Below are 10,979 nucleotides of genomic sequence, written 5' to 3' on the forward strand. Positions count from 1 at the left end.
CCGGCATCACTCTCACATGTTTTTATCCTTTTCCTTGCTGAGTCCGTGTCATAGTCAGAACGATAGATCAAGGATCACCACAGCAACGTTTTTCCATATCAGCGTGGAAAACGTTGATGTTCCTCACATGAATTTACCAAAGTGTGAAAGACTGAAGGGCATCTGTTTTGGTTTGTCGTGAAAACGACGGCAGGCTTTTGTTGTTTGCATGATGAGACTCATTTTTATTTTCTTAGCACGATATTGAGTTTAGTTATTATTTCTATTACGTCGATATTTGATTGTTCAGGTTAAATGTTTGGTTTTAAATATCAAATGTAAAAACGTCTCGATCACAGACAGTCAGGAAAACTGCACGTGTTCAAACATCCTGTTATTATAATAAATCTTTCTCTACAACAGAAACTTTATGATAAGTGTTATTCTCACTGTGACTGTAGCAGAGGTCAGAGGTCAAACATGCATAGGCTTTTATCAGTTTTGGACCGTTGACCTTGGCGAGCTCGGTGGATGCGAGCCAAATATTATTGGATGGTTGCCATGACTCCTCGCTGCACCGCTGCCAGACACGTAGAGTTATTACAGATGATAAGAAGCTGTTATTACTTTGTTATTGCTTTTCTCTCTGTCGCTCCTCGCTGCTCGGATGTTTGCGACTCTGCATAATTCAGATTCTCTTTCTCATTTACGTCGGAATACTTGGGATTTCACGGAGGACTTTCCTCCTCCACGCGGGCACAATGGCTGCTTTCAGCTTCCGTGGGAACACGTCTCCCAGACGTGACTTTTCATTTTTCCTGACAGTGACATGAATTTTCTTTGCTTGTCATATTTACATCTGCAAACACTTTAAACACCAGATGAAGCGTGTTTCGCTTCGTGTGTTTCTGTGGTTAATATCCATCGTTGTCTCGCTCGGAGGTTTTTGAGTTTCGTGTGGATTTGACTCCCTGTGGGTTATCTTCAGCCTCAGTGGGGTTACAGAGTGACATGTATCATGTCATGGTTTGCCTCGCTGTAGTTATTTTGTGTCTGTTCGATAGAGTTTTTAGAGCGACGTGTTCAGACCCTTTATAATGGAGGCTGGGGCCCTGGGCCCCCGGGGGCCTATAGAGCTGTAGTCGCCTGGATCGCGGTGTGAGGAGAATCGAACACTGCGTCACCGGCTTCGGACCGTACGGGGCGACTGGGCTGGAGGCTGCAGACGGCTGACAGCGCTCTGTGTGTCTGTGACATATGAGCAAGCTCGCAGGCATCTGTGTCGGCCTACAGCGAGGCTTTTCCCACGGCGTGACTCGGCCCAAACAAAGGCTGCCGCTGACGCTGGAGCGCGTCCAGCTCCACCATCTAACCTCATATTTCTGGGACACATTCAACCTTTCACAATGAAATATTTCCTCCACAGCAGCACGAGAGGCGGGTGAAGGCAGACGGAAAACCCCGAGCCTTTGAGTCACCCGCCTGTCCGTCTGCTTTTCAGTTATTTTAAGATAAAAGCAAAGATTTTTCATAAAGACATGAATGAAACTGTGGTTTTAAAGCTCCATCTGTCTGTCAGAGGTGGAGGCTTCCTCCACGTCTCTGTCCTTCAGCCTTTTTTTGAGATGAGATGATCGGGAGCTGCACATGCTGAAGGAACGATGGAGGGGAAATGAGACAGAGGGAGGCAGAAGCTCTTATAAAGTCTGCCCCCACGCTCCCTCTCCGCCTCTCAGCGGGGCGAACGCTGCGACGTGTCTTGATGTTCTTCCAGCATCGCTCTGAGATGGAGAAACCAGAGGTCGGTGGCAAACGCACAGAAACACAAAGAAAACACATCAACAAGCAGGAGAAAAGCCGATTTTCCCATGAAAGCTGATATTAGCGAAACCTCGGCGTGACCTGTGCTGCTGATTGTGTCGCACACGTGTGTGCGCACGTGCACGCGTGTAGATCAGTCTAAAGAACGTGCGTATTACGATGGCTTCATGACAACCTGACCTGTCGTCGCTCACTGCCAAACTGAACAAAGCTCACCTCAGACCTGCTTTGCTCGCATCATTCACTGTTCATGCTAAGCTGCTCAGCACAAACCAAACGCAGCACAGAAGCTGTTCACGGCTGCAAATGAAGGATTTCAGTTCATGTCAGTGTTTCAGAAGTGCTTTGGAAATATTTTGGATCACATGTGCAGATTTAATAAACCTCATTGGTTACAGGCTTAGCCAATAAGACTTACTGGATCCTTCAGAAACACGTAGCAGGAAGCATCAGAACCGAAGAAAAAAACTTTGAAGGTGGTTTCTCTTTGAGTTTGTAATCCGGTCATGCAACACAGTTTTTCTACCCTCGGATCTTTGTGATGTCATAAAGATGGGCTAACCCTAATATGGTCGTTTTTACGAAGTTGTCTTCAGCAGTTTGGATGAAGTGAGCGGGGTCTGTGAATAAGCAGCAGAGGTGCACTTTACCTCCGAGTCATCACAGCAGGTTGTTGTTGTTTGTTCTGGAGATTTCTGATCGATGTTTGGTGTGTGTGCACATTTTAGTGCACCAGTACTGTAACTAGTCTTGTATATTTTTGCATTGATTCTTTATTATTGGCCATCGCTGCACATATTTATAAACTAGAGCTCCACATCTGCCCGGCTGACAGGCAGCTGATTGGTGGAGACGCTGCTCTGGGTTTGTGTAGTAGGTGTGTGTGACTCGCGCTGAGGTGCTGAAGCTGCTTCGACTGGAAAATGTGAGTCAGCGCTCGCAGCGGCACATGCGCCCATCTTTTACCCGGCGTGCGTTGGCCTCCGTCACAGTCATGCACTGCAGAGGCTGCGTTTCTGCTATGCTCATCTGCTGCGACGGGAGCTTGAAACCTGCAGCCTATGAGGACCCGGGTCAAATACACAGGACTGTCACATAAATCAAGCTGTTCTATAAAAACCTCTCTCACCCTTTTTCAAATCCAGTGTGTATTTGAGGATTAAGCACATTATGTGAGGTTTGGGAGGCTTTAAGACTTATTTCAGGTTTAGCCCAACACCAATGACTGAGGGGAAGATTATTGAGCCTAATTATTTGGCAGGCAGCACTTTGTTCCACATCACCCACCACGGGGCAGCTCTGGGTTCTGCGTCTTTGACCTCTGCACGCCTCCGGCTTGTGGGCAACACGTGTGAGGCGGAGCTGCTGGTTTAAAGACTTCATTCATGTTAAAGCGGCCGTGTTTATTTTGTGCAGATGTTTAAATGCATGACCCTTAAATGTGACACGAGTCTGCTCCCTCTGGTTGTCAAACTGACGGTTTTACAGCGAGGCGACGGTTAATGACCCGTTAGCGCAGGGATCGCTTCCTTCCCGCGCTGCAGACCGCAGGTCAGCAGGTCAGATGCAGAGGACGTGTTTGGGCTTCAGACTCAACCGCCGCCCGTCCCAACACGCCGATTTTTTTCAGCTCAACTTTGTGCTTCTTGTCCGTGTTTGCTTTGCAGAGCAGAATCAGAGTTGGCAGGTTTTACTTTCAGTTTCTCACAACTGCTGCTTTGTTTGGCAGATGTGCAGCTGTGTTGTAGTTCAGGACATTTGTGCTTCAAAAATCATAAAACTGTGGTCAGGTACCAGTGGCTACCATGAACATCCCTGATGACGGCGTGGTCTCTAACGAGTCAGGAAGGAGGATGAACCCGGTACGAACAAAGATGCGTCAAAAACAAGCCGACTTCCTGGTCAGCTGACGATCTGTGTCCAAATGTATGTAAGACTGATTATAACTCATCTGTGTGTGTGAGAGTGTGTCACTGATTTAGCTCTGTGACGATCAAAGCTACAAAACCATCATGCAGCTGAGCCTCGGGCAAACCCAGCGCTTTACAGCAAACTTCCAGAGAAACTCTTCAATAAAGCAAAGTCGAGTCCAGGATGCTGCCGAGAATAGAAACAAATAAACGAAACGAGTCCTCAGAGTCGCACGCAGACGTACCTTCATACCTGCTGCTGTGAAACACCAGTAAAACCAGAGGCTCTGTGGGTGACGTGGGCTCAGTGCCTGCTGGTGGCTGCAGCATGACATCAGCGCGGGTCAGATTTTCATTGGCGTGCACGGCTCGCGTTCAAACAGGCCCATCAGGACCCGTCCGTCTGTCTGGCTGCACGCCTGCAGAGGGAAAACCTGCACAATGAAATGCTCATAACTCATCTGTTTAACTCACCAAGCGTCTCTTACCTAACGGAGCGCTGCTCTACGCTGCGAGGGTCCCGCTCCGACGTTACAGGACACCAGGGGAAAGTCGCACAGCTAACCAGGCGAAACATGCACTTTGGTCTTTGTTCGACTAATTCAACCCAGGCGGACGATTTATGACATAAACTATGTTACAACTTTCAACAGACTGTTTATGGACGAAGGATTTCCCAGAGTGCCGTTTGGATGTGGCAGCATCATCATTCTTCTTGCTGCCCGCTGAGGCCGGATGATGGAAACACCCACGGCTCCTGTGAACGATGTCTGCACGTCGGAGCAGGAAACACTGACGTCTGTTAGCTGCTCACAGTGCTGAAGCTCCTCAGCTCACCTGTACTGGGTTCTCACCAGTTTAGCACCAGTTTGAGAACTACAGGATAATCTCCCCTGTGGGTTTGTTGGTAGAGACTCATGCAGAACATGTGCAGACCTGGGCGTCCTTGTTGCACCGCTGTGCCATGTTCGACACGTCGCCAAAATCATCTCCAGAGACGATTATTAGGCAAGCGAGCCTCGTCATCATACCATCAGTCATCTGCATATGTCCCAACTCCAAGCTGTAAACACTTCAGTGCTTATTCAAGTGTTTACTCTGATTTTGTGGCAACTCAGCTTTTCTCTGAAACACAAAGAAACTGAGTTTTGTAACAAAGTCACATCTGCCCGTCGCAGCTGCTCGCGTGTGGTTTCGTGGTGGAGGTGAGAGCAGGAAGTCATCAGAGCACAAACGGTTAGCACGGTGGAAGCTCCGAGTGAGGCGGCACACAGGGAGCCAGTCATGAGGTCGACCGCAGAGCGGTTTTTCACTTCCACATGAATCAGGTTCAAACCGCCGTCGCGTTCTGTCTGACTCGGCTCGATCTCATCGTCACATATCCAACAACAGAACGTCAGCCTGATGCTGAGCTGCAGACGTCTGTTAGGACGGCCTCTTTCAGACCTGTCACATGATTATTATCCGGTCTTTAAGTGATGACGTGACCAATCCTACTTCCGGGTCTAAAGTAGTCTGCGTTTAATATGGCTTTTGTGTTGTTAACATGTTTAATGTTTTGTATTTTCTTCTATTTGATCTCAAAAAGCTCCTAAAACAGTCAGTGATCACTGTTGACCTCCCTCGGCTTTTATTACCGCTAATCATTTATTTAAGCTCAGTTTTTAAAACCTTAGGATGTAACTACAGCCCAGCCCATGCAGCAGTATATGAATGACTAACCTCGTATTGTGGATGGATTATCTCAGTTGTTCTCCTGGCTGAAGTTTGGTCCTTTTACAGCATCCTGCCATGCGATTACATTTGTTCCTGACCACCGAGAACACTCACGTTAACTTTTATCGAGTGGAAAAAAAGTTAGCTTGTTTATATTATGCTAACATAGCTGTGTCGCTAGCGGTCACGTAGCACATCATTATATACCAGCTAGCCCAACTTCAGTAACCCTACAAACGTCACTGCTGTTTAGTTTTCTGTCTTCATTTATGTTGGAAGTGATAGCAGAGCTGTATGTTTGAATTTGTTTCCAAAACCCCGCAGTCAGGACATGCTATATTGTATTTAGATAGAAGCTAGCGAGCTAACTCCCTGCTAACTTCTAACTCCGTTAAATGTCATAAATTCCGTTTTCATGGATGCCTGGATGTTAAACTCAATTGTTACACCTGGTAGAGCAGAACGCTGATCATTTTATTAAAGATGAAAGACTTTAGACAGTTTTTAACTCTCAGTGATCCTGCCGGGATCGTTTGATTTATGGACCTGCAGCGGAGTTTGAGCCCAGACACGACTGGTGACGTCAGACTGAACGACCAGATTGTGATTCTCAGAGTTAAGAGGAAGTTCTGGATGTTGTGCACGATTAATGGACCGTAAAATGTTTCGTTTCTCTTTCATCTTCTTGATTTATTTATTTTTAATGTTTGAAACATTCAGAGTGATTCACTGTTAAGTTATTTCAAACAAGCGTCCTCTCGTCTCCACGCCGACCTGCTGAGCGTGGGCGAGCGCAGTTTCTGAAGGCCGTCCAGGTTCAGACGCCGTACACGGGCCTCCATCAGTACTGATGGAATATTGATTATTTATTTAGTCCTTTTAACTGGAGATATGAAATGAGTTCCAAACTTGCACCAGTGCAGACGAAGAAAAGCTCGTTCTTCCTGCTCCTCTTCCTTACTTTGGGTTTCTTGCTTGTTTCGTTCGTCGCCTCTGTTTCAGCCTGTGATGTCCTGGCTGTCAGACAGACTCTTCGCCCTGCTAATGAGCCGTTCCCTCTGCTGTCATTATGACTTCACCTCCTCTCAGACTTAAATGGCTTCTTTCCTCATTTCTTCCTCCAACTTTCCCCTGAGGGAGCGACCTGCTCTGTTTCCACTAAACTTAAACTAAGTTAAACATCAGGAGCATCGAATCCGTCAATCAAACAACAGGATATGAAACATGTGCAGCAGCGGGAAAACCTCAGCGTCCGCCTGTTTCCTCGCGTTAGGACTAAAGTGTGACAGCAGCAGCTCCCTCTGAGGAGGTCCGCTCGCCACAGCGCTAAACTCTGTCTCCGCCCACTTTAACCACAGACTGCTTCATCAGCATGAAGAGCCTCAGCTTCTGAGCAGCTGATCAACAGTTTTTAACTTTATTTGTCATAATTAATAACCTTCAGTTACTGTGGTTTGGACTCATTAAGGTCAGACTGCTCTAAGTACAGTTTCATATGTATGATGTCACTGAATGGGTGTGGCATACGGGCATCTCCACCCCCACCTGCTGCTTGTAGGTGAAAGCCAGTCAGAAAAGGGTGACATTAGAATATGTGGAGCAGGTCAGGCGGTTCACTGTGTTCAGCATCTTCAGGTCAGATAAAACTCATTTCTCCACATTGTCACGATTTCTCTTTGATGAGTGCTTGTTGGAAGTTTGCTCCGACAGGAAACAGGCCTGAGCTTTACACTGCTGCTCGCAGAGCCCAGCTTTGCACAGCAGGTCACAGAAATGAAGACGTGCACGAGCAGCGGCGACGCCGTCATTCACGAGTACGACAAACCGTCAGCAACGCCGGCTGCATCGTGCACGACGGCATGACTGCGATGAGCAGGGTCAGGGGGTTGCAGGGGAAGCTTGAGTGGATTTAACCCCAGCAACACACGGTGAGTGATGCTTTAATGGGCTCTGTGAACGGCCTGTTGTGTGAATGTTGCACATGTCTGGATCCCTGCAGCCAAGAGATTCTAACTCACGAGGTGTTCACGCATCACATCCTGTTTGGCAGCACATCTGGACAAAGAGCTGCAGTTTTTAGACTGAGCTGTGGTGGGACAGCAGCACTCAGAGCTCCACAGTCTCTGCAGGACTTTCCACTTTTCTTACTTTCATGTGTATAAAATTCACCAATTACGTTCTAACAAATATGGATCAGGTGGACAGAAACTCTGGACTCTATAACAGCGAACTCGATGCTCAGGCTGAGCTTTGACACAAACCAGAGTAGTTTGGGTCATTAGTGGGTCAGAAAGTGCCAGAAACCTCCATGGAAACCAAATAAATCAGTGACCTGCACCGGCTGTTTCCTCAGACTCGATCTGTCACAGTTATTGACGGGACAATCAAGACGTGGGCGTCAGCTTCAATCGCTCTTTTCCCACTTTTACAAGCTCCAGCTCTGGTTGCTGGCTTGGCTCGGCCCGCCGCACATGTGGTACAATTAGCCTTCGCTTCGTCGCGCATGTGTTCCTGGTTTCTGTGGTATTTCAGTCATTTCTGAGCTCCCACGGGAACCGCAAAAGCACCGCCGACCAGCCGCGGGGGCAAACCGAAGACTTCTGAGGTCTGCAGTTAAAGGTGGCAGTAAAGACGGTGAGCTCTGTGAAGCACACGAGGGAGCACACAACACTGCATGCATGTGTACGAGCATTACAGATGCTTTAGCTACACAGAACAATCAAATATTAATACTCAGGTAAATGAACCGTTTTAGTTTGTTTGCAATTTAGAATTAGGATCATTCATTTGTAATAATTGTAATTATACAATAATGAGTTTGGTATTATGTTTCAAACTCTCAAATTTACATCATCTCAGTGTGAAGCTGCATCAGCTGACTGATCTTCTTCTTCTGTAGCTTAAAATCAAGTTTGACTCGTTCCTGTTTGAGGATGTATGAAGGTAAATATCTGCGTGGTTTCATTAGAAACCTGGAAGTATTGTCCCCAGCATCAAATCTTATTTTGAAGGAATCACTGGGAAGTTGCTGACCTCTGCTAAACTTGTGTCGGTAGAACTGTGAGGTTTTCAGACTCTTTATGATCTGAGCAGGATTTAAAATTCAGACGAGGTCGCAGCCTGAGCGCACCACGCTGTGAGACTGCACTGCTGCTCTCTTCATGCACAAAGTGCAAATATTGCTGCAAAATCCTCAAACAAAAGCACGCCAGAAAGTCACGGAGCACCATGGTAATACAAAACAGGGCTCGTGGTGAGAGGGTGGAGGTCAGTCGGAGGTCATCGGGTCATGAAGCTGGTGATAAATTTGGACCATAAAGCCCTGAGTGTGCCTTCAGGTGTCGTCTCACACCACACGTCTAAACTAAAGGCAGCTTCAAAACTGAGTCACTCCCCAAAGACACTCACATCGCTAAGGTCTGCAGTTAGGGGCGTGGGCAGGTGGCTGCAGGTGTGCAGTCCGGCTCAGGTTGGACGTGACCTACCAACAAGGCTTGCAAACATCATCCAAACACATTCTTGCAGCAATAAAACAGCACGAGGGACTAAAAATGTCTCCCAGTCCCAGGAGTCCTTCCTCCATCTTTACTTACAGTCTATGCTTTGAATCAGCACACTGTAACTTTGTCCAAACCTGCAGTCACACATGAATGAAAACTCTGTCACGCACCTATTTTACATCCTCTCTGAGCAACACGAGCGCCCGCAGCCACACGCCTGTGTGGAGTCAGCTGGGTCCTTCAGCGCCCGCTAACCAGCAGAGCGTCCTGCAGCGGGGGACGCAGACCCCTCTGAAACACATGAGCCCCTGAAAACATCTAAAAATCAGATGTTTTCCATCTCCAGCCCTCCGCCCAGCGGGGACCTGTAAAGCCCACAGAATTACATCAGAGGGAAACAGAGGAGGAAGAGAGGAGAGAGGGAGGAAAAATTCTTCAAGTATGAGAAAATTTTACTGCACTCCTCCTCCCCTCCCCTTCTCTCTCGCTCCGTCCATCACCCTCCTCGTCCTCCTCCTGCCGGTCAGTCAGCGAGAGAGCCGGACTGAGACGAGACTTCAGCACCGCTGAGGGAAACTCCTCACCTCTCTGAGCAGGTAGGATGCTGCTGCAGGACCAAACTCTGCTGAGAGCGAGGTTCATAAACATTTAATATGAATGTAACGCAGAGCAGATTTCATTTGAAAATTCATCATTTAAACAGCAGAACTGTGCAGCCATGATTGCTGCTTTTCTTCATTCGAGGACGAGGGTGAAACGAGCAGCTGCTGTTTTACATTCAGTGCCGACGATGTTTCAAAAGGTTTTAGCTTCATGTTTCATTTATTTTAAATTGCTTAGATATTTATCTCTTTATTTTTTATGAGCTTTGCAAGAACACGAGTTTCATATTTTGGTCATTTTTATGACTTTTACAAATAAACTGAAAAGATTTCTTTTTATTTGTTGGTTGAAAAAAGATTTAATTGTTGGACTTTTGAACTTTTGTCTGTTTTCTGTCAGTTTAACGACCAAATTAATTTGATCTCATCAGCTGTAGCTTCACAGGGGAGGATTTGTGGGTTTTGGTGATAATAATTGGCAGCAAATGGAATAGATTCATGTTTTTCAGACATTCATTCATGTAAAAAAGAAATCATAATTTCTTTTACATGATCCAACGATGTGAAACGTGCCGACTGCTGCAGAGCTGTGACGGAAATCATAAAGCAAATATCCAAATCAGGATTTTACAGAGAACCAGGCAGTAATGATGCAGAAATACAGACAAAGTAAAATGTTTTCAGTTTTATGTATAAAGCCAAAGATCAGAGAGACTCGTGCATGTAATAACGCATCCTGCAGCAGAATCGATGCAGGCTTATGTTTGGACGTCGTCTCTGTGACACTGAAGTCTCCGTCCTCTGTGATGGACTGAATCAAATAACTGCTTTGATTAAAAAAAAAAATCTGCTATTTCACTCATCAGCAAGTCAATCAGCAACCTGCAGGACTAAAAACTTACAGCAGTTCATGACTGCCAATAACTGCAGTTCCTCTAATGTCCACTAGAGGCCACATGTTAGAACATCTGACTTCACAGCAGAATCAAACATTTACAGGTTTACAAGCTGCTAAACAGCTACTTTCCCCCCTTCATGGTAACTGTGTACTGCTGCTAGCTTCATCTCTGAACTGCTTCTTTTTAATGCACTTATCTGACCAATAGCATGGCTGCTGTGAGGGTACACACACAGTCCTTCCTAACATTTCATCACTTTGTTACTTGGCAAACATTAGCAGGAATCTCTGCACCCACTTTATGGAAGCAGCTTGCTAACTGGGCTAGCTAGTATTAGCATTTACCTTAGCGCGCCGCCCTGTTGTCCATATATGCTAACCGGGTTGCAAAAACACTGAGCCCTCAAAACACAGAATCCAGAAACCAGTGGCTGATGTCACAGTAACAACTTCCATTTTTTATGTACAGTCTGTGTTGTTGCACCCACAGCTGCCAGATTTCCTCACTGGACTCTTGCTGCTGTGATCCTCTGTGGTCTCGGGGAAGCTTTTG

Source organism: Copadichromis virginalis, linkage group LG22 (assembly GCF_057382275.1).
Source record: "Copadichromis virginalis isolate Kocher_CV1m ecotype Utaka linkage group LG22, C_Virginalis_male_GT1.1, whole genome shotgun sequence".
In the NCBI taxonomy this organism is placed as follows: Eukaryota; Metazoa; Chordata; class Actinopteri; order Cichliformes; family Cichlidae; genus Copadichromis; species Copadichromis virginalis.